Source organism: Acartia tonsa, chromosome 6, assembly GCF_053477335.1.
Source record: "Acartia tonsa isolate MP-2025a chromosome 6, ASM5347733v1, whole genome shotgun sequence".
NCBI classification, from domain to species: Eukaryota; Metazoa; Arthropoda; class Copepoda; order Calanoida; family Acartiidae; genus Acartia; species Acartia tonsa.
The window spans coordinates 42,612,245-42,633,338 of record NC_137265.1 but is presented as its reverse complement, the minus strand read 5'-3'; the positions used below and the strand labels follow the sequence as shown (position 1 = coordinate 42,633,338).

Below are 21,094 nucleotides of genomic sequence, written 5' to 3'. Positions count from 1 at the left end.
TTATTCCACCAATTTATATTTAGTTAATAATTAAACTCTTAGTATATATTATTTTATTTTTGTATGAGACTAAACATCATAATGTAAACTCTAAATTGTCGATAGATAGCAGCAATTTAGAGTATTGTATGTGCTATCTCCTAAGCTAGGGGGTACCTAGCAGCACCAAATAAACATTATTATTATTATTATGTCTCCACCCTCCCCTGGTTTTATATGATTATTCTATTTTCCAAACTTTCAAACAAGATCCAATATAACCACTAGCTGGAATTTTTTAAGCCATCTCAAAACAGCCAAAAGGCTTTGTCTTTAATCAGCCTTTTTTAATTTAAAATATTTTTTTAAAATATAAGTTATATGTTATTTGTTTAAATAATCGCTGAAAAAATATATTTAATTATTTAAAAATATGATTTTTGGCGTTTTTGTTTAAAATTGCAAAATTATGAGAGCAGCTCAGCAAAAAAAGATGAGAAAAAGGAAGGGATAAGTCAAGTGCTTCCCCTACCCCCAAATGGTTAATCTGCACCCCTTTCCTTCCCCCTGTTGTAAAATATTTGATTGCATGAACCTAGCCCCGTCCTGGTCCTGTCAGCCTTGTGAACATATTCAAATAGGATGTCCCATTTTTTCCTTTAATTATTTTTTTTAAAAGTGGAAAAATATTTATCAATGTGTAAGTCCGACTGTCTTATATACGCCATCAAATAAGATATTTTACAGCTAATAGGCTGTCTAAACAGACCTTTGCCCGTTTCCTTGTTAAATTGTGTTGGGGCCTATAAAAAAGTTTATCCCATTGAAAGAAATATATATTTGATTAGTCTTATTACAAGCTCTGTCTTTTGTTGATTTTGGCCCCTCATTTTTCTCAAAATAATGAGCTTGTAATGAAAAAAGACGCAGCCTGTTACAAGCTTGTTATTTTTTATCCTTTAACATCTAATCATCAAAAGGTTTTCAATGAAGAAAAATGCTTTTTATCTTCAATTTTATTCTTAAAAAGCTCCATGTGTAAATTTTGTAATCACGAAAAAAAAGGCTGTGGCGCCGAAACTATGAAAATTTGTTAAATCCGAGCCAGCCTAACCTACAGTATACATACAGCTTTTTTGCATAACCCATCTGACTCCACAATTCAATTCCTAACTCCTCCCCTCTGTGCTTGCAGCCTGCAGATTCTCCACACAATTTATCTTCTCTTTTTTTTAGCATTACTTGCCTTCCCTCTAAATGTCACTGTGAGTACAAATTTTTGGAATATTTTAAGATTCTTGCCTTACAACTATTTCTTTGCGTATCCATGGTCAACCTTCTTTGAATACAATGAGCACAAAGACAAATTTATAAAAATTGAAGAAAAAATCATAATGTAAATCATTTTATGTCTTCTTCTAGTCTTTCCCTGCAACAATTTAAAGCTAGCAAACGAAGAAACAAGTTTATAACTGGGAGGAAGATTCTTCTATAATTTTAAAATCAAATTTGTAAAGTCGCACAGTGATCATTCTCAAATTCACTGCTTAGCACTGCCCCTCTTGAAACTTTCCCCTTTTTGCAGAATTACCATCTTTTTTCCTCCCATCTTTCACTGTGCATGCCCCCCCCCCCCCCATCTTATTTGATTTCTCTTTCAAGCATGGCCCCCACCAGTTTTTTGCTTCAAGCAGCATTTTTACACTCTCAGGGTAGACACTTACCTAAAAAATAAAAACATTTTTTTTACATTTTTAAATAAAAATTTAAGTATAATTACAACAAAAATATCAATAAGTAGTAAAGAAATATGAATAGTATTAAGGTTGCTGTAAATATTTGTCCCTGAAAAGAATTACTGCGAATGCCTTAGTGCATGCATACAACTACACTGTCCCTCCACCTCCCTTTTTTACAGCCCTCAATACACCGTTTAGGGGTTCATTTTACCCTCCCTTTTTGTGCCCTAACCTTTTATGTACAAGAGAAAAAAGGGAAGGATTTTTAGAGAGTATTTTTCATGCAATAAAATGCTAACTACACCAAACACTTGTTATTCTTTTTTTTCTGCGCAAAAAAAATGCTCTCTCTCTGGCAATTAGAATGTCAAAAAGACGGACACACACACGCACACACACACACACATTTTTACAAAAGTAGGCCGTAGGTAGAAAAGGCATATTATTTTGATGTGTATCATATACTTTTTGAATAAGTACAACGCAGAATCTTGTATAACATGAAATTTATTAAACCAACAGTTTAATAATAGAACCTTAAATTAAAATATATTTTACTTTTTGAAAATCTATTATAATTAGCCATTTTATAACATGGCTGCTTCCCTAGCAACAAGGATCTCAGTATTCGAAAGGGGAGAAATTGGGTGGAAAAGTAAACTAAAACCATCCTAAGACTTTAATTTGAAATTAGAATAGTCTAAAACCATCTTTGGAAACCTATGTAAAGTTTGATTCAGTGGTTACCGAGATCTTAACGGACAAACAAAAACCCTTACTACTATAAAATACAGTTTTGATTGAAAAAAAGTAAAATTCTTAATTTATAAGAGATCTAAAAATGATGTAGATTAGAACCCTAAAATATGACATCATACAAAAAATATGAGAAGGTTGCGTGATGTTTTATCTGTAGAGGTTCCGTGATTTTAAACTTGAGATATATATTTGTATTTATTGGGAAGAGGTTTCGTGAGTTCTATTCAAAATACATATTACTAAATTATTTCAATATATAAAAATTACCTGATATGATAAAAAAATCCTAGATATACTAAAGTAATTGGATGTATGTAGATGGTTGTGTGTGTGTGTGTAATAAGATCTAAAAAAGGGATTAATGGATCAATGGACCATTTATAGGTCTTGGTCAGGTTTGGAGTTATTTTTTGAGAGCTAAGTGGCAGTTATAAAACAACTTTAATATAATATTTATCTAATTAAAAAAACATCATATTTTTTACAGTTTCTATAGCTTTAATAAATCAGGGCCTTCCCCATGAAATTTAGGTTAAGAGAAGGGAAATGGTATTCCCTTTTTGCAAAAAGCCTAAATTTGCATGGCTACAAAACACCTCCACGTGTACAAAGTTCAAGTTGTGCAAAATAAAATGATATTTTGGCAAATTGATATGAAGCATAAATTTCGCCCACCCCTTTGACAACAAGGAAAAATAAATAAATATGTTATTAATAAATGTTATTTAAAACTTACTTAAGGTTAGCATGACTAGAACTTGTCAATGCATCTTAAAACTTATAGTGGGTTTATAATACTTGCCAAACGAAATTAAATAAATAATACCCAATATCTACCCTCCAACTCGCGACCCACCCCCCACACCTTACCCTGCCCCACCAAAACTTACCCTTAAATATGCAAGTTTTGTGGTGTATTTGCAATTTTGCCAAAACAAAGTGACAAAAAATGTCCCTGTTTATGGGGAGAGTTAAATCCCTACTCATAATTCTAAATTCACGCACCTAACATTGCAAAATTAGAACCATAGAATTTTTTGGTTATTTTTTCATAATATTCTAGTTATAATAAGTACAAACCAACCAATGTGGTTCATGATTAATTGCTTTATACTATGTGTATGTTTATTTCAAAAATATTAATAATTTATTTGCTTTCAAATATTTGCACATACAGGGTGGGGCAAATAAGACCGGACAAACTTTAAACTGCCATAGCGCCAAAACTACTTGACCAATCAGGACATTCGACCACACTATAAAAAGCTTAGGTAATGACCTTTTAGCACAAAAAAATCGTTGGACGAAGATGGACGTGTACAAAGAGCTGGCCGCGCATATGTTCAACAAGGCAGATTCCAAATGCGCCGGTGGTTTAAACTGGATTCTCGACTAGGGTCCACTAAATCTGACCTCAGCCCATCTGTACGTGAGGTAGAGTTATGTAACTTGCTGGGGATACTGTCAGATACATAAGTAAGACACTAGAAAAGACTAGAGCTCTCTATCTGAAATGGCTTGGCCGTAGTACTCCAGCAAAGTGAAACGGGGCAGATTTTGAGATGTAAAAAACGTCAAAAACCGTGAAAATTTCTCGGTTCTTGACTTCACTGACCCATATTGAACTTAAAAACTCATTTTAGACTATGGGTTGCGCTGACAAGCCTAGCTGAAACTTCATGCCATTTCTAAAAATGTAAAAAAAACCGTTGTTCTAGCTCAACTGTGGTCCAAATAAAAGCCTCCTTGTATAAGGGTAGCTGGAAAGTTGGGCGAATTTGGATCCTGCGGTTACTCACGTTCCTAAGAAAATGTGGCCTCCCAGCAGTCCGATCTTAATTCAATGGACTATTGGGCCTTGGGCTACTTTGAAGCATGCACCAATAGACGTGCCCATGCCACCAAGACCTCCCTCATTGCCACTATCAAGGAGAACTACGCCATCTTGGACAGGTACATTTTGACCTGGACCTGCCGGCGGTTGAGGAGGCGGGTAGAGGCGGTGATTAAGGCTGGCAGCGATTTTATTGAATAATCTAATAGTCATATACCTATTTTGCTTGCCAGTTTTTAAAATTCAATAAAATCTTTAAAATTGACGATTTTATGTTCATTTGTTTAGAAGTTAGAATTTGTCCGGTCTTATTTGCCCCACCCTGTAGTTCCTATTGCAAAAACAACCATACTAATAACCCTTCCCATTTTCCTTTAGTGCAAAAATTTTCCCTACCCCCCACTTATTTAAAAATCTCAAAGTATACCCCGAATTTTTATTATTTTTACAATTTTCATTTATTACATTTTCATGTTTTACCCCCCCCCCCCCCCTATGAATTTTATGATATTTTAGCTTTCCTGATAAATCCATTTTATTACTTTTTACCTCCTTCCCAAAACTTTAAAATCTCGCCACTCCTATCTATCCATTCCCCCCAATTTAATGTACAAAACCCCCTCTTATTTCTTCCCCTTTATTGGAAGTAAAATTTCCTTCCCCCTGTGCGTGCAAAACCTTGCCAATCTTTGCAAATCTGTGTGTACCCCAAATCCCCACTACCCCATATTTTCGCCTGTTGCAAAAAAACTCGGAGGCCGCAATTTGTGAAGATATCAGGGTCAATACCCCCTTCACCAAGATAGTCAGGGGCACAACAAAAAATTAAGGCCTATTTCTAAAATTTTAGATTTTTAAAAGGAAGGCTTTCCTTCATATAGATCGGTCCTTGCGTCCATCCATACGTAACAGTTAGCTCTGGTGGTGGTTTATTTTATGAATGTTAAAAATAACCTTTCAATTTCAAACTTTGCTTGTGGATTCAAATGGTTTAATTCATTAACCGAAATAGAGAATCCTTAGACGAATTATGAATGATACTAAAAGCTAGCACTTAATATTTTTTCTTTTCGGTTTTACGATTGTCTGTTTGACTATATTGAGTTTATGGCAATTTTCTTTTTTTTTTAGGACGTAAAAGCTATTATCCCAAAAGGGATTTTTAGAGATCATAAATAGTTATTATATTCACGTAAAGAAAATTGCAAGATTATATATGCGGTTAAAAGTATATTCACGATTTTCAATGTATACCAAAATGGTTAAATTACAAGATTTCTACAGCAAAATATTCGAATGATATTAAATCAAAACGGTCCCTACTTCTGCTATGTTAGATGCGTTACATTATTGGTAAATGTAGAGGGAATCCCATGGTCTATAAAGAGTCGTATACAAAGGAATTTTCTTATCAAAAGTTAGGACTTTAAAACAAACATTTTGCAGGTTTTAACAGTAAACCAATACAAATCTCGTGTTTTATTGGTATAACAAGCTGTACATAACTCATATAAACATCTTTGCGACCTTATTTAAAACAGGAAAAAAGAATATACAATTAAAGAATAAATTAGTTTTTTAGAGTAATACTTGGATACTATGTAACAACTATCTAAGACAAATGCTTCTTTATTGGCTCTGTAATGATTTACCATAAGCTATTGAAATTAAACATTAAAAGCTTACATATAAAAATTTGTAAAAGTCTTTAATTTTGCAGTAAATTAACGAACATTGAAACATTTTGCAGAATGTAATTGTACATTCAAATACAATACGTACACTTGCAAATAATTATATGTGTGCAAAAACATATTTTTGCACAGGCAAAAATGTGGCGCCCCTTTTGCAAAAGTTGTTAAAACTGTGTCTGCTAGTTGGCTAGATTGGATAGAAACACTCCGCTAGCTTTTAACTTATGTTGTTTAGATGACATATTTTATGTCGACAATAGGGGCATTTATTGAAAGTAGGCATGGCTGACAGTACGTTTCTTATTGATATAATAACTGCACAAGTTTTGACATGATTATATGACATTTAATCGACAAAAACTATGTAGATTATACTTCAACGAAAGGATTCTAGGTTTAACATGGAAATAACTTCTTATGAAATGCATAAACCCAACGAATTCATTTTAAGTTGGGGCCAAATATTGTTAATTTTCTACTTTCTAAATTAATATGGCGTTTGCCGTTTCAAAACTTTTTACAAAGGGTATTTTTTACTGATTATATTTATCATTATATGAAAAAACCTAGTATACAAAGTATTACAATTTTATTGCTTGTTAGTTAAGATCTCGCTAACCTCTGAACTGTATGTTATAGGCTATTTTTTGGCCTTCAATGCTAGGGGCGCAACCGCTAGTACTTATATAGAGAAAAATAATCTAAAACTTTAAAGAATACGCCTATTCAAATTACTCATATGGTTTTAAAGTACATCCAATGTAAAAATATTAATCACAAAACCCAGTAAAAACTTCTTCTAGAAGCTAAAGGCAAGGCTACTAATTTTGAAAATAAAATAACAAAAAATATTACAAATACCTTTTTTTATATCAATCTATTATTTTTTCTCGTTATAAAAGAAACCATTTAGTTATTCTAGGAAAGTGCGCAAAAAAACTGAAACTCATTTTATCCCAATAAAATAAAGAAAAATGTATAACACTAAAATGGTAAGAGGGCAGAAAATGGCAAAATGTTAGGATCTAATTTTCTTGCGAAGCTACTCTATAATAGTTAGTTTGTCTGTATGTATTGTATAAAAATACTAAGTAAAGAATAAAAAGCTTGTTTTACAAATATATATTATGTTATTTTAGAAATCATGCTTTTGTATTATGATAAAATGATTATTAATGATATAAAAAAAGCATTAGCTAAAACCGACAATCTATTATAAATTAAATGTTTTCATAAAGAAAATGCGAATTTAATATGAGTTAAATTTATGTATATTATATTGTTTTGTTCATAGGCGTCCAAGGGGGGGGTAATGGGGTGATTACCCCCCCCCCCCCAAACGAATTTGGGGGTGCCGTAGGCACCCCCAAAATTTTTTTCATTTTACCCCCCCCCATTTAAAATTTACCCCTACCCTGGGGGTGCCGTAGGCACCCCCAACCATTTAGGAGGGGGTATTTACCCCCCCCCCAAACAATTTTGGGGGGGTAAATACCCCCCCCAAAATAGAAAATCTCTAACAAAAAAAATTTTTGCGCGCTTCGCGCGCATTTTTAATACTAAATTTTTGATAAAATTTAACTTACCCCCCCCAAAAATTTTACCCCTGCCAACAGATTTAAGGGGGGGTAATTACCCCCCCCAAGCAAATTTTACCCCCGGGGTAAAATTTTTGGGGGGGGTAAAAAAAATTTGCCGCGCGCTTCGCGCGCCATTTTACCCCCCCCAAAACCGAATTACCCCCCCCTTAAAAAAATTTTACCCCCCCCAAAATAAAAAGCTTGGACGCCCCTGGTTTTGTTTATAATCCATCATGAAGAAACCATTGGATTTTGGCATGCTGCTGGAGTATAAAATTCTGACGAAATAAAAATCCGATTTAAACCTTGCATGATGATTCCTGTAACAGTTAGAATTATGTTAAAAGTTTTGAAAACTGTGGAAAGACTTTTAGGATATGTTGATTATTTGTCTAACTTTTTACTGCAATATTATCTTTTACAATCCAATATCAACTTTTTGAATTTTAATGCCTATAACGATATTGTACATTGCCATAAGTAAAGTATCTCTCTAATCAATTCCTAATTTTGTGATTTACCTCTAATCTATTTTAGACTTTTATATCGCTTTAAACATGTTAAGCTTCGCCTGACATCCTACATGTTGTATAGTCTGGTTTTTTTCGCGCCATCATTGCAAATTCCATGGACTCTCTATCTATCATATTTCGCATAGCGCAATCACGAGTAAGAAAAGTATATAACCTCGCCAAATTTTCATGCATTGTTTTAAAGTTGAGTATTCACTTCCGCATATTTTTACAAATTCGCACTGTGTTCTATATTCGCAAAAAGACACATTTTAGGGGTCGCATGAAGGGGCTAAGGAGTTGGGATCGAAGAGCAGAAAAATAGGTTAAAACAATTCCAAGACCTACATCTAAAGCTAAAACACATCCCGACGCATATGTGAAACTTTCCTAAATTGAAGAACTCAATCGGTTCAGTAGTTATGTACAGGCAAGAAAACCTTACTACTTTGTATTAAAGGATATGCTTGCTTGTAATGATTAAATTTAATAAGTGTGCGAAAGTGAATGAATATATATTATCTTAATCAGGGAACCAGGGATCATATTTAACATAGAACAAAAAGTATTATGCAGTAAAACTGGAACAATTTAAAAAATGTATCCCATTAACTATATTAAAGAGAGAATACATTTTATTTTATTTAATAATGACTGAATAATAAGAAATTTGTAACTTTTAACTTTTTTTATTATCAGATTTTTAAAGCGTACTTTTCCCTCTAACTCTGTTTGTTTATACAATTTCTACTTTGGCTTGGAGGCTATATGTTTCAAGGAAGTTATCTATTACAAGATATACCTATGTATTATCCTTATATAAAAAAGTTTAGATATCCGTCTGTGTGTATGTCTGTTTGTACCGAAGGATCTCGCTAACCGCTGAACCGATATAGTTCTTCTTTACAAGGTAGCATCTTATAGGTCAAGGGAAGGTTTATAACTATTTTGGGTAAGGTTACTATCCCACTCCTCAAGTGCTACTAGAGGCCTCTTGGGGGGGGGGGGCGTAGCCACTATTCCAAATATAAAAGGGATGTCTGTCAGTGTGTCTGCTTTAAACCACTGTCCTTTTTTGATTCACCTTTATAGGGAAGTATCTTTGAGTTCCTGGGCAGGTTTTCATCTTTTTCTTACAGAAATGGGACTAAAATACCCCATAAAAGTATTTTTTTTATTAAAAGCACAACTATGAAGATGGAGAACCTCCGCCATCGCCCCCCCCCCCCTTTTTTTCTTTTCGCAACCATGTGCCAAAATTACCTTTTGTACATTTTACATTGCGTACAAACTGTTCAGAATGCTCGAACGAAGCAAAACATAAATCAAAGTGCCAAAAGGCTTGGTGATCAATTTTAAGCCACAATACTATGTACAAATTAACAAGTATTCGAGATGAAATGTCGTGTTTTAGTAAGGACCTAAACGCGTTATAAATTATAGATACTGCTGTCATGTCAAGCACGAGACAACAATACTAAGAAAGCGGAGAATACCTATAACTAGAATAAGCCCAGTTAGGACTTCTAGACAAAAGTAAAAAAATCAAAGGGTTGTTTGTCTGCAATATTATATTCGATGTCATAAAAAGCTTAAACTTCATTGTGCCAAAACGTAAAATACACTGAAGCCTTTAATTGGTCATCAAAGGCACAAATTTGAACGACAACGGCAAAACATTTTGACCTAAGGAAAGGTCAAAGCTATATACATATTATACACTATTACTTTAATAGGCATAAAATATATATTATCTTTGAATATATAGTTTGTGTAAGATAAAATTAATATAAAGAAAGTTTCGGTGTGGTTCTTTTTGCGGTTTTCTTTGGTAATTTAATTACAAAAAAAAGTTAGATAAAAGTGTGTTTAATGTCTTGAAAATTGCTACATCCGTATATTTTTTTCGATTTGGTGCAAAGGGGGAAAATTGTCTGAAGAAGAATAATTTAAAACAGGGATAAGACAATGGACGATAAATTGATATACTTTCACAAAATTTCTCATCTGTAGATTAAGATTATTGGTCGAAAAGTTTGAACACTACTTGTTTGAAAATGATCAATCGCAATTGAACAAAAGTACCCAAAGTTATTGTGTGTTGTGTGTTTATAAACATTGGGTTCCAGTGTAACTTAAAGTCCCCACACTCCCTGAGTCTAAGCACTTTATTTTCTCATGCCTTTCTTGATATGCTTCAGCTCATACAGTACCCCAAAAGGAATCTTGCTTACCAAGAGCTCGGTAAAATGATTCATTAGCCTTCTTACTGCCAACTCTTTAATTGCACGACATTTGTCTGGAAGTCCAATCTTTTCATTGAGTTTTGCCTGTTTCCAAGCCGATGCATCTTTATTCCATTAACTTCAAGCTTCATCCGCCTGATACAGCAGCAAAATGGGGGTCTAGACTTGAAGCCATAACCTGAGCTTTGGAAATAAGAGACGTGTTGAATGTTAAATTAAAAACATGGTTTGCAATTTGAGAATTAAAATAACAATCGTGCTTAGTGACAGAGGTATAACTGACAGCAGAGATCTATAGGGTAAGACAATGGCCGATGAATTGATATACAACTTCAATGATTATAAACAAAATACCCCTTCTGTAGACTACAATGAGTGATTGAAACGTTTTGACACCTTAATGAATTAACCAACCAAAATTGAATAAAAGTCCCTAAAGTTGTCAAGCCCAAGACATGTTATTCTGGGACTAGGGTAATAAACATCCCAATGGCACCTTCCTCTCTGAATTGACGTACAGTAAGTTTTTTTAAAGCAGGTATAGTGCTTGTGAAGAATTTATATCTATCTAAAAATGTGAATTAAGGCCATTTAATTGTACTATGCAGAAAACAATTCATTTTGATTCAATAATAATCAAGTTTCATTGGGGAAAACAAAACTCTTGACAGTAAAACAGTAGGACTAACGGCAATACATACTTACATACCATCAATTTTTTTTGCATTACCTACCAACAGACAGACAGACATTTTCTATACTTTGTGCTGTATCCTTTTATAAGTGGTTTAGAAAGTTTACAAGTGCTTTTCTTAACCTATAATGTTAGGTTTTTAAAATTTCTTTTTTCGCATTGAAAATATATAATTTTATTTATGAATATTTTTTTGCGATGCTACTCTATACTTTCAATGGTCCATACATCCAATTTTTTATTGAAACAAACTGTTATTTGCTAGTTTAACGACTATTTTATCATCTATAATAAAAAAGAATAAGATTTTGAAAAACATTATTCCGAATTAGTTATAATTCTTAAAAATGTTTTTTCAATGACTTAGGGTGGTTTTAGGCTATTATTTTACCTTTCCCGACCTTCTCTTCAAGCTAGGGGTGAAGCAACGAATAAAATTTCAAAGCATCAACCTACTTAATTTTATTTATTAGAATATATAAGGAAAAATGATAATTCCTTTTCTTAGAAAAATAAAGTACTTAAAGAACTTAACATTCGTCTATTTTTGCCATGCATTATTTTTCTAAATAAAAAATGTCCAAAAGTTAACCTAGAATTGATGAACTGAATTTTAAAATCCAGAGAGATATAAAAATTCTATCAAATAATTTTTAAGACAAAAATCAAGGAAATGTTTTTAAGAGAAACAGGGGCGTCCAAGCTTTTTTATTTGAGGGGGTACAATTTTTAAGTGGGGGGGGGGGTAATTTGTCGTTGGGGGGGAAGGTAATCACCACTTTACCCCCCCTTCTCCTTGGACGTCCTTGAAGAGAAAGTTTAAATTTGTCTTATGCATCAAAGAATTGTATTCAACACTAATGGATTTATTATTATTGGATCTTACACCAGATTATCATATACTCTAAAAAAGTGACACTTGTAGATAAAGATTTCTCCCATCTTTACCTTATCCCCTCCCCTCGTACTGGATGAACGAACTGACCAACAAGTAATGTCCTTGCTATCAAAATAAATTGACGAAATTTTTTCTCCTGACACAACATCCATGTATATTCTAAATCCATTTCATCACTCCAAGAAAAGCTTTTCCCGTTTAAATAACTTTTTTTTCTTCTCTTTTCTCCAATTATATTTAAAGAATTCTTATTCTACTACCTACTTTCTTAAATAAGAGTATATCTATCAAAAACATCATTTAAAACTTAAATAAAAAACTTATATTGTTCATTGTTTGTATAATGATAGTACATTTATGATTTAAAAACATTTTTGACCTATTATTGAGATAAAACTTTGGTGTTCGTGACTACTATACAGCTAGAGTAATGTAAGGAATAGCTAGTCATTATGACAATCTTAAAACAAATTAACTGCTTTTATGACAAGGGAGGGGGGGGGGGAGATGAGCATTATTCTGTTCATAACACTGGTTTCCAAAGTTTTATGATATTGTGTTCTTATTCGTTGGCCTAATAACTGTAGGGACTTTATTGAATTTTAATTGCAGTTGCTTTATAAAGCTGAGTGTCTAAACGTTTCAACCACTAATTGTAATCTCAAGGAGGATTAATTTTGTGAATAATATTTGGAGATTTTTTTGGTCATTTTCTTATCACTTTAGATCTCTGTTTTTTAACAGTTTGTAGAGAATGTTTCACAAGAATGAACAAATCTTTGAAATAATTCTTGTCGACAAGAATGACCATTTCAGATGAATAATGTCATTCTAGCAACATATACCACCACGTAATCAAACTAAAAGTACATGAGAAGCAAAAAAAGGTTTCCTTACAAAACAACTCTTAGATTATAAACCTATATGTAAAAAAGTTAGATGTATGTTTTTCAACGTGTTGTATTTTTTTTATTTTGATGACTACTAAAATACAACTTTTGGTAATCGGGATAGGTTTTAGGCTATTTTGGTATATAAGGAACCATGGTATACACCTAAAGAAAGACTATTCTAAACAGATATAGCCAATGCTTAAAAAGCTTGGACACTGCAAGTTGGGAACAAAAAGTACTCAAAGGGTTTGGACCAACGAATAGGTATTTACAGTCCAATGTTCCCTCCCTCTCTAAATTAAAATAATAATTGGTAATTTTGCTAAAATACTGTACGGAATGACCATTTTTGCAGAAATCAATGAACTATAAAAAAAAACTAAGTACATTTAAATAGATCAACAGTAATTTGAAGTTTTTTTCCTTACATTTTACAGATTTTTTGGTGGTACTTTATTTATCACTAGTGGCTTAGTAGCACTTAAGTTAGGAGAGGGAAAAGTTGACTTCATCCCATTTTAAATTTGAGTTTCAAAAGGGTAAAGGAATATTTTTAGGGGGGTGGGTGGGTGAAGACACCCTCCCCAAAAATAGTTTAAAACCTTCCCAGGACCTATAAAAAGCTTCACTGTAAAATAGAACAATATCGGTTTAGCAGTAAGCGAGATCCTTTGGGACAGACAAAAAACGCTTACTACTTTTTAAAATAGGATTACGCTCCGAGAGGACCTCCTCCGAAATAGTTAAAATCCTTTCCAGGACCTATGAGAAGCTACAATGTAAAGGAGAATGATTACAGTTTAGCGGTTACCGAGATCCTTCGGTACACACAGATAGAACGGCAGACACCCGTTTACTTTATACAATACAAGTACTAGCGGATACGCCCTTAGAGGCCTCTAAGGAAACGTAAAATTGTTTCTTTTCAATCTATTTTAAAATCAGCTACTCACCAAAATATTTTTTTCGTCGCTAGATAGGGTTAGTTATGTTTTTAGCTAAATGTATAAATGTCCGCAGGGCGGCGTTTTTAATTTTTTTTTATATTTTTGTCGATTTCTCTGGGGTGGGTGGTGGTATACTCCCCCAAATTAGGTATAAAATTTCCCGTGACCTATGAGAAGCTACAATGTAAAGGAGAACGATTATGGTTGAGCGGTTAGCGAGATCTTTCGGTACACACAGACAGAACGGCACACATCCTGTTACTTATAAGTTTAAGGACTAAATCAAATTAGAATCTTTAGTCAACACAATGCCTCAGGTTTAACTGGGTGTTTCTGTTTTGCAAATGGAGTGACTACAGCACAATATCAACAACAGGATTTCAATGAATTGCAGAATTTACAGGGTGGAAGGGATTAGACTATAAATTACTATGGTACCCAAAGTTTTATAACAACAATAACTTTTTTGTTGGCTCTAAAATCATAAAAGCTTATGAATTTTGATTGTTTAGTTCCAAACAAGAATTGTTTAAACATTTCAATCAATAATTTCAGAAGTGGTAATTTTGTTTTCATCATTGGGGATAAAATTCAAATATACTTTTAAAAATTAACTTATTCATCTAAACCCTAAAATTCTGCTTATCATTCTTTAGCACTATAATGATTAATGATTTTTTTTGCAACAGTACTTAAAGTACACTTAGCCAGGGATGGAGGGGATATTGGAATATAAATTATTCTGCTTCCCAAAGTATTAGCCACGCTGTCCTATTCATTGGCTCAAAAGTTTCCTTGCTTTTATTGAATTGTAATAGGTTGGTTCCAATTTAGAAGTGTCCAAACATTTCAACCAATAATTTAAATCTATTTATAATCATTGAGATCCCTTTAGATCTCTGAGACTAAGCTATTAACATCTTGGCCTATGTGTGTATGTTTAGATTACAAATTCAAAGATAAATTAGCCAGATAATTAGAAAGAGATAAAAACAATTAAAAATGAATACGTTCAATAATAACTTAAAGTTAAAAAGATAGAGAGAGTGAAAAAGAGAAGAAGGACAGACAAACTAACATACAGAGAAGCTCAGCTGCGGTAAAGTAAAATGAAGAAAGAGTTTTTTTTAGGTCCAGCGCAGGTTTGCCGGACATAAAGCAAATATGCAATAAGCAAAAAATATTTTCTTTACAAAAATCACGAAACTTTACCATTTAAATTTTTTTTACATTTTTATATAAAAGGATGTTTGTCTGTCTTTCTATTTCTTATTGTCATAAGATATTGCAACCGGATGAAACGATAAACTTCTTCTTTTCAGAGAATCTATATTTTAGTCTAAGATATAGTTTCCATTCAAAATATCTTATAGATGCCTTTAGGGGCGCAGCCACTAGTTTTTAATTAAAACAAACTTATTGATAATCCACATATTTTTAATCAAAAATTCAAAACATTTCAATAATCTTTCCAAATTCCTCAAATGTATTGAGAGTTGAATAATCTTCTTAGAAAACATTTCAAATTAAAACTTTGCATTTGTAAAAGAACTGCAAAAAACAAGGGTTTTGCCAAAATTTCCCTTTGCGAAATTTGTATAATTATTATATCGACATGAGAATATAGTTACAATGTTTCGAATATCACTGTTTCGATGATATGTCAGCCATTATCACTTTTAATTAATTTCACGCAGTCGAAATCAGAGATCTAAAGGGATATAAGACAATGACCGATAAATTGATAAACATCTTTAATGATAATTCACAAAATTACTTCTTCTTTGTAAATTACAATTAGTGGTTAAAACGTTTGAACACCCAAATTAATTAATCAACTAATCAAAATTCAATTAAAGCCCCCCAAAGTTGTCAAGCCAACATTAAGTGAACGTTATTATAAAACTTTTAGGGACCAGTGTAATAAACCGACCCTCTGTTCCTGAGTCGAAATGTACCATTAAAATGTAGATGTGCTAAAGAAAAAAAAATGTTCGAAATTTTGACACATTACAAGCATTTGCATTTGTAAAACTACATCAAAATCTTTTGAGTTAAAAGTTTTTTTCGCATATAGTTAAAGGGTGTAGTAATAAGTAAATACTCATTTTTCCCTTTATTACAGTATTGGGATATTTTTTAAATGTGTGTTTATTTTTTTGGAGGTCACTTAGGATACCCAGAATGATTGGGCAAATAATAATTGTATGATTATTAACGGTTCTATTTAATTTATAAACTATTTTGGTTTTTGTTTTAGTTTAACTAACTATTGAACGGATTCAGTTTTCCATTTTAGGTTCTCAGAAGGCTTTAGGCTATTCTATTTCAAAATCAAAGAGTATGAATTTGTGCCAATTTTCATATCCTTTTATTTTTGCACACAACTCCATAAAAAGTGCAAATCATCCATTTCTTTTATTTAAAAATATGTGCATGTTGTGAGAGAGAGATTTTAAGTAGCAACGCTACTCTATACTGCGTGTTGGTTTGTACGTTAGTCTGTCAGTTTTGCATTAGTGACGTTGCTTAGAACGTCTTTTAAACTATGTGACGAAAACAATAAAATATCTTTTATTTAAATCATCAATTGCTTTTTTAGATGGCAAGAAAAAACTTAAAACTATCACAAGAGATATATTAAAAATCCCTAAAAGCATAACTCAATCAGCCCAGCAATTTTACTTCTTTATTTATAGAATAAGATATTTAATTGATTTATACCAAAGTGATTCTTCAATTTTTTTTATTTTAATTTTCTTTTAGAAGCCTTACTGCCAATGGAAGTAAATGTTCTTGCTTTAGTTCATAAATTATTCATAAATAAAAGCAATTTTTGCTTTTATATGAAAACACATAAAAAATCTTACGAAATTCTATTTTTAGTTAGCAAAGTCTTTATGGCTTTAAAACCGATAAAATATCAGCTGGATAAGAACTGTTCTGAGCCATATTGAAAAATCATGTTTTCAGAACTGGAAAAAATGTAATAAACACTCTTTTTTCATCCTATTAACTAAAATAATTAGATTCATGTATGTGTGTCCAGTATCATCTCGTAAATGGCCTGACTTTTGTAGTTTGGAATAACTTTAATAATCCCCTTTTCCCCTTTTGTAGAGCCTCTAGGCGCTAGAGGCGTAGTCACTTATCATGAAGTGTAAAGTAATTAAAATAGTCATCCAGGTAAATTAATTTTATTCAACTTACTGGTAATATCTTCGCGCGTAATTTATTGATAGCTAGTCCTGTGATAAATATAATTTTATATATTGAATTGATCCTGACGTTTTAGCTGGCGGATCTCTGGATAATAATCAGGGAACCAGGGAGAGAACAATGTATGAAAACGTTGGGTACTTTTAAAATAAAGCACGATTTATTGGTTCTAACTAACATTACCCAAACTTTACACACAAATAATTAGTTTCTAAAAAAATGGTAATTTTGTTTATCCTGATTGGGGATGTATATCAATTTATCAACCTTTTAGAGACATAATTTATAAGGGAGTTTTAATTCATTTTCTATTGACCTTCCCCTCCCGGAAGATAAGGATCATTAAGAAAATGCGTATCAGGTAAAAATGCAGGTTCTCATGTGTGTATTTTTATAAAGTGGGCCTCTTTAGAACATACACACACACACAGAACTTACACAGACATACTCAGGATATTGTACACACACAAACACACATAGAATCTCAGGAAACCTCTTAGACATATTAAAATCCCTTTTTTGACCCTTTTCTAACCCCAAAAAGAAAGGGACCTTCTTGTGCTAACTTTCTACTATCTAGAGGCCTTTAATTTCTTCACTTTTCCTTATATTGGCAAAATCTTGTAGTCTACAGGGTGTCTACTAGTAAGAAGGATCTGAAAATATACTTTGTAAACCCCAAAACTCGACATGTGATAGCTAAGTTTTCTCTAACTATATTATAGAGTACTAAGGGTTTTCATATAAAGCTAAAGATCTCAGAAATTGCTGGGATAAATAGGTTGTACTCTTCAGAGAAGCTTTGTAAATGTTTTAAGGTGGTTTTATGATGTTTTTTTCTGAACTCAACCGCCCTTCCCTTGAGGTTTGGGGCGAGGTAACTAGTACCTATTGGTCCGACCATCCTATTATATAAAGTTCTAAGGATTTTTGTCTAAAGATTAAGATTTCAATATCTGCTAAACTGAAGCTTCATAAAGGTCCCAAAATGGTTTAAAGCTATTTCAATTTAAGACTTAATCCCTAGAATGGTTTCATGCTATTTATTCATAGAATGCTACCATTTTAAATACAGACTCCCCTAGATGCTAGGTGAGAAGCCGCTAGTATAACATAAGGTGTCAATTATTATTATTTATAAAAGCCACCCTGTGAATGTGTGGTTGAGTGTGTGTATTTGCAGCATCTCTGTGATGGCTGGTGCGTGTCTGATCTGTCTGGAAATATTGCAAAATTCTGCAAACATCTCCTCTAACATAGAGCAAAAAAATAACCAACAGGGAAAGGTGCCTATAGGGTAAAAAGGAAGGCTATGCACAGTGTTTTAGAAACCAAAAGGTTGGATTACTTCCAAATTACATTAAAATTCCCTTCATGTGGCTCTGATCCTGCGGGGCCATATCTATGTTGGGTAATATTCCTGCGGGGATATTCTTAGATTTGCCTAATCTAACCTAATCTAAATATTTAAATTAATTTTTTCTTCAAAAAGTCTCCATTTTTTTAGTATTATAAATTTTAGTATAAATTAGAAATTTTTATGTTCATAAAATTAGTTTACAAAAAAATCTTTCTTAATTTTACATTTTAATAACCTTGATGTTCTGTAAAAACGAATATTACGGTAACATAAATATTATCTAATTTCTCCTTTGTCATCATAATATTAATCTACTCAATGGGGTAAATCTTACATTGAACTTCTTTTGATTTTGAACAAATAGTGATTATAGCTTGTGATTAAGAAAAGATGCATAGAAATAAGATGCCAGGGTATTATTATCAAATTATACCATGCAAAACCATAATTGATCATTTTCATTTATCTAACCTTGACTGGGGAATTTGTTTTCAATTAAGATTATGATTATTCTATTTAAGGGTTTAAAGATGCTGTCTAAAATGGTGCAAAAAATGGGGACAAATTTCAAATTGTTTTGGCGTGTGACGTCATACCCACATCTCTTTTCTAGGGGGTTTCTTTCCTCCTTCCCTTTTCTTTCCCCTCACTTGTGACGTAAATAAACAGCCCCGTCAAATCAATTTGAAATTTGTCCCCATTTTTTGCACCATTTTAGACAACATCGGGTTTAAATAATTATGTGAAACATCACAAAACAACTTTATGTGGCGAGCTATCTTTTGTACAAGCTGAGAAATTAAAGGAGATATTCAAAGCCTCGTTGTAATGAAAAGCTGAATATTGCACAAACTTTAGAGGAATCTACACTAAAAATTTTAAAATTAAAACTTTCACAGCAAAAACTTGTAGAGTAGCTGCATCAAATATTATGTTTAATTATTTGAAGAAAAAAAATTAAATATGAAAATATTTTTGGAAAGGAATTCTAAATATGCCATGATGATATTAATAAATTTTTTTATAAAAAAAACTTTGAATATGGGGGAAAAACTTCAGTTGTGCATGGGGGGGGGCATGGGGAATATAAAAGGGTTGCAAAAAAAGACAAGGAGACAGGGGGGGGGGGTAGAAGACGGGGGTTTAATTTTAAAAGAAGGCCCCCAGAAGAGAATTATCCAGAGACTGCGAAATGGCAACTGGGGGCTGCATTTTGATGAGGAGAGGGGGGGGGGGCTCTTGCAGAGGGGATGGTAAGGAGGGGTTTATGTGTCTGGAAATTGTGCACCAAATGCAGACATTGTGCAAAGGTGTACACATACACAATTATACACACACACACACACACACAGCAAGTAGTAGTGGTGCCAGTGCAGAAATGTGTATTAGCATTATTATTGCAGATCTCCCCCCCCCCCTTTTTTTGGCGGGTAATGTAGGAGAGTAAATTTGTACATTCATGGATAAAGGGATAGGGTAATTGGCGAAAAATTAATTGCTTTATGCGGGAAAAGGTGTAAACATCCCATTCAATTGTTAACCCTCGTTGCAAATGCACGCCAATTACTTTGACAAAATTTTTAAATTGAAGCTTATGAATATTGGGAGATAGACTGTTTTTTCTGCCATTGTCCCCTCCCTTCATATTTAAAACAAGAATAAATTTTGTTAAGTCTTGTGCTTATAAAATTTTGTTCTTTTGTATACAAAAAGATAGAATGGAGGACTATTCCTGTCAAATTTGTTGACATTCTTCTATTTATATGCAATTATAAGGGTTTATGTCGACTATTTGACTTTAATAAAAAGTGGTACTTATAATGACGAAACAATGATTTGGAAGAGATAAGAACGTTATAAAGAATCCTCCTATCCTATTACAAATGTTATTTATACACACGTACAAAAAGCTGTAAAAAAAACTTTCTAGCATAAAATGTGAAGTATGAAACCCGCAGACAATATCAAGTACCGCCACCAAACAATTTTTACTAGTGGTTGCTAAAATACTTTATGTCTACCATATTTTGTCTTTAAAGCCTTATGCGAGAATAGGCCTGCAAAATTCTCACAGATTTAATACAAAAAGGTTGATAAAATAGTTTTTCCAAAGCTTAAATTTTGTGTATCATTGATGTAAAAATAAAATTAAGATTTCAGCTATATGGTATAATTGTGAAGAACACAATTTGAAAAATGGTATGTTGATATCACTTCAGTTATGACCACTTTTAATAGAGACTCTTTAATAACCGCCAAGGGGATGGGGGATATACGCTCTTAATCCCCGATGGTAATGGTATAAACAAAAGGCAGTTAATACCAGATTTACCTTTGTTATTACTTATTTTTAGATTTGTTATGGTTTTGATTTTTGAAAATTTTATGATGAACATTAATTTGTCCTTTATTGTCTTATCCCTTTAGATCCCTGAAATATCTAATACGAAATATGTATGCAAAATTTAAGATAATTATAATGTACGCGTAAACTTTTTAATTGGACCACCATAACAGCTTTATGTCCTATTTTACTAATTTACAAGCATGCATCCTTGAACATAGGACAGCTATTCTATAGCTAGGATCTGCTCGTACGTCCGTCTGTATGTCTGACAGACATTTTACTTTTCTTATTTTTTTGTGGTTATGCCCCTATTAGGCCTATTTATGGAGGGGAGTTATTATTTTTTCCAATGGGCGATTCTTTGGAAGGGTAGAGTTACTCACCCCTAAAATA

At 32.6% G+C, this 21,094-nt stretch overlaps 1 protein-coding gene across 4 annotated transcripts in view; it reads right to left on the bottom strand.

Annotated features, from left to right (window-relative positions):
* Positions 1 to 21,094, bottom strand: part of LOC145322717 (uncharacterized) — an 80,868-nt gene that overhangs the window by 35,989 nt on the left and 23,785 nt on the right. The gene's annotated exons all lie outside the window — the stretch shown is intronic.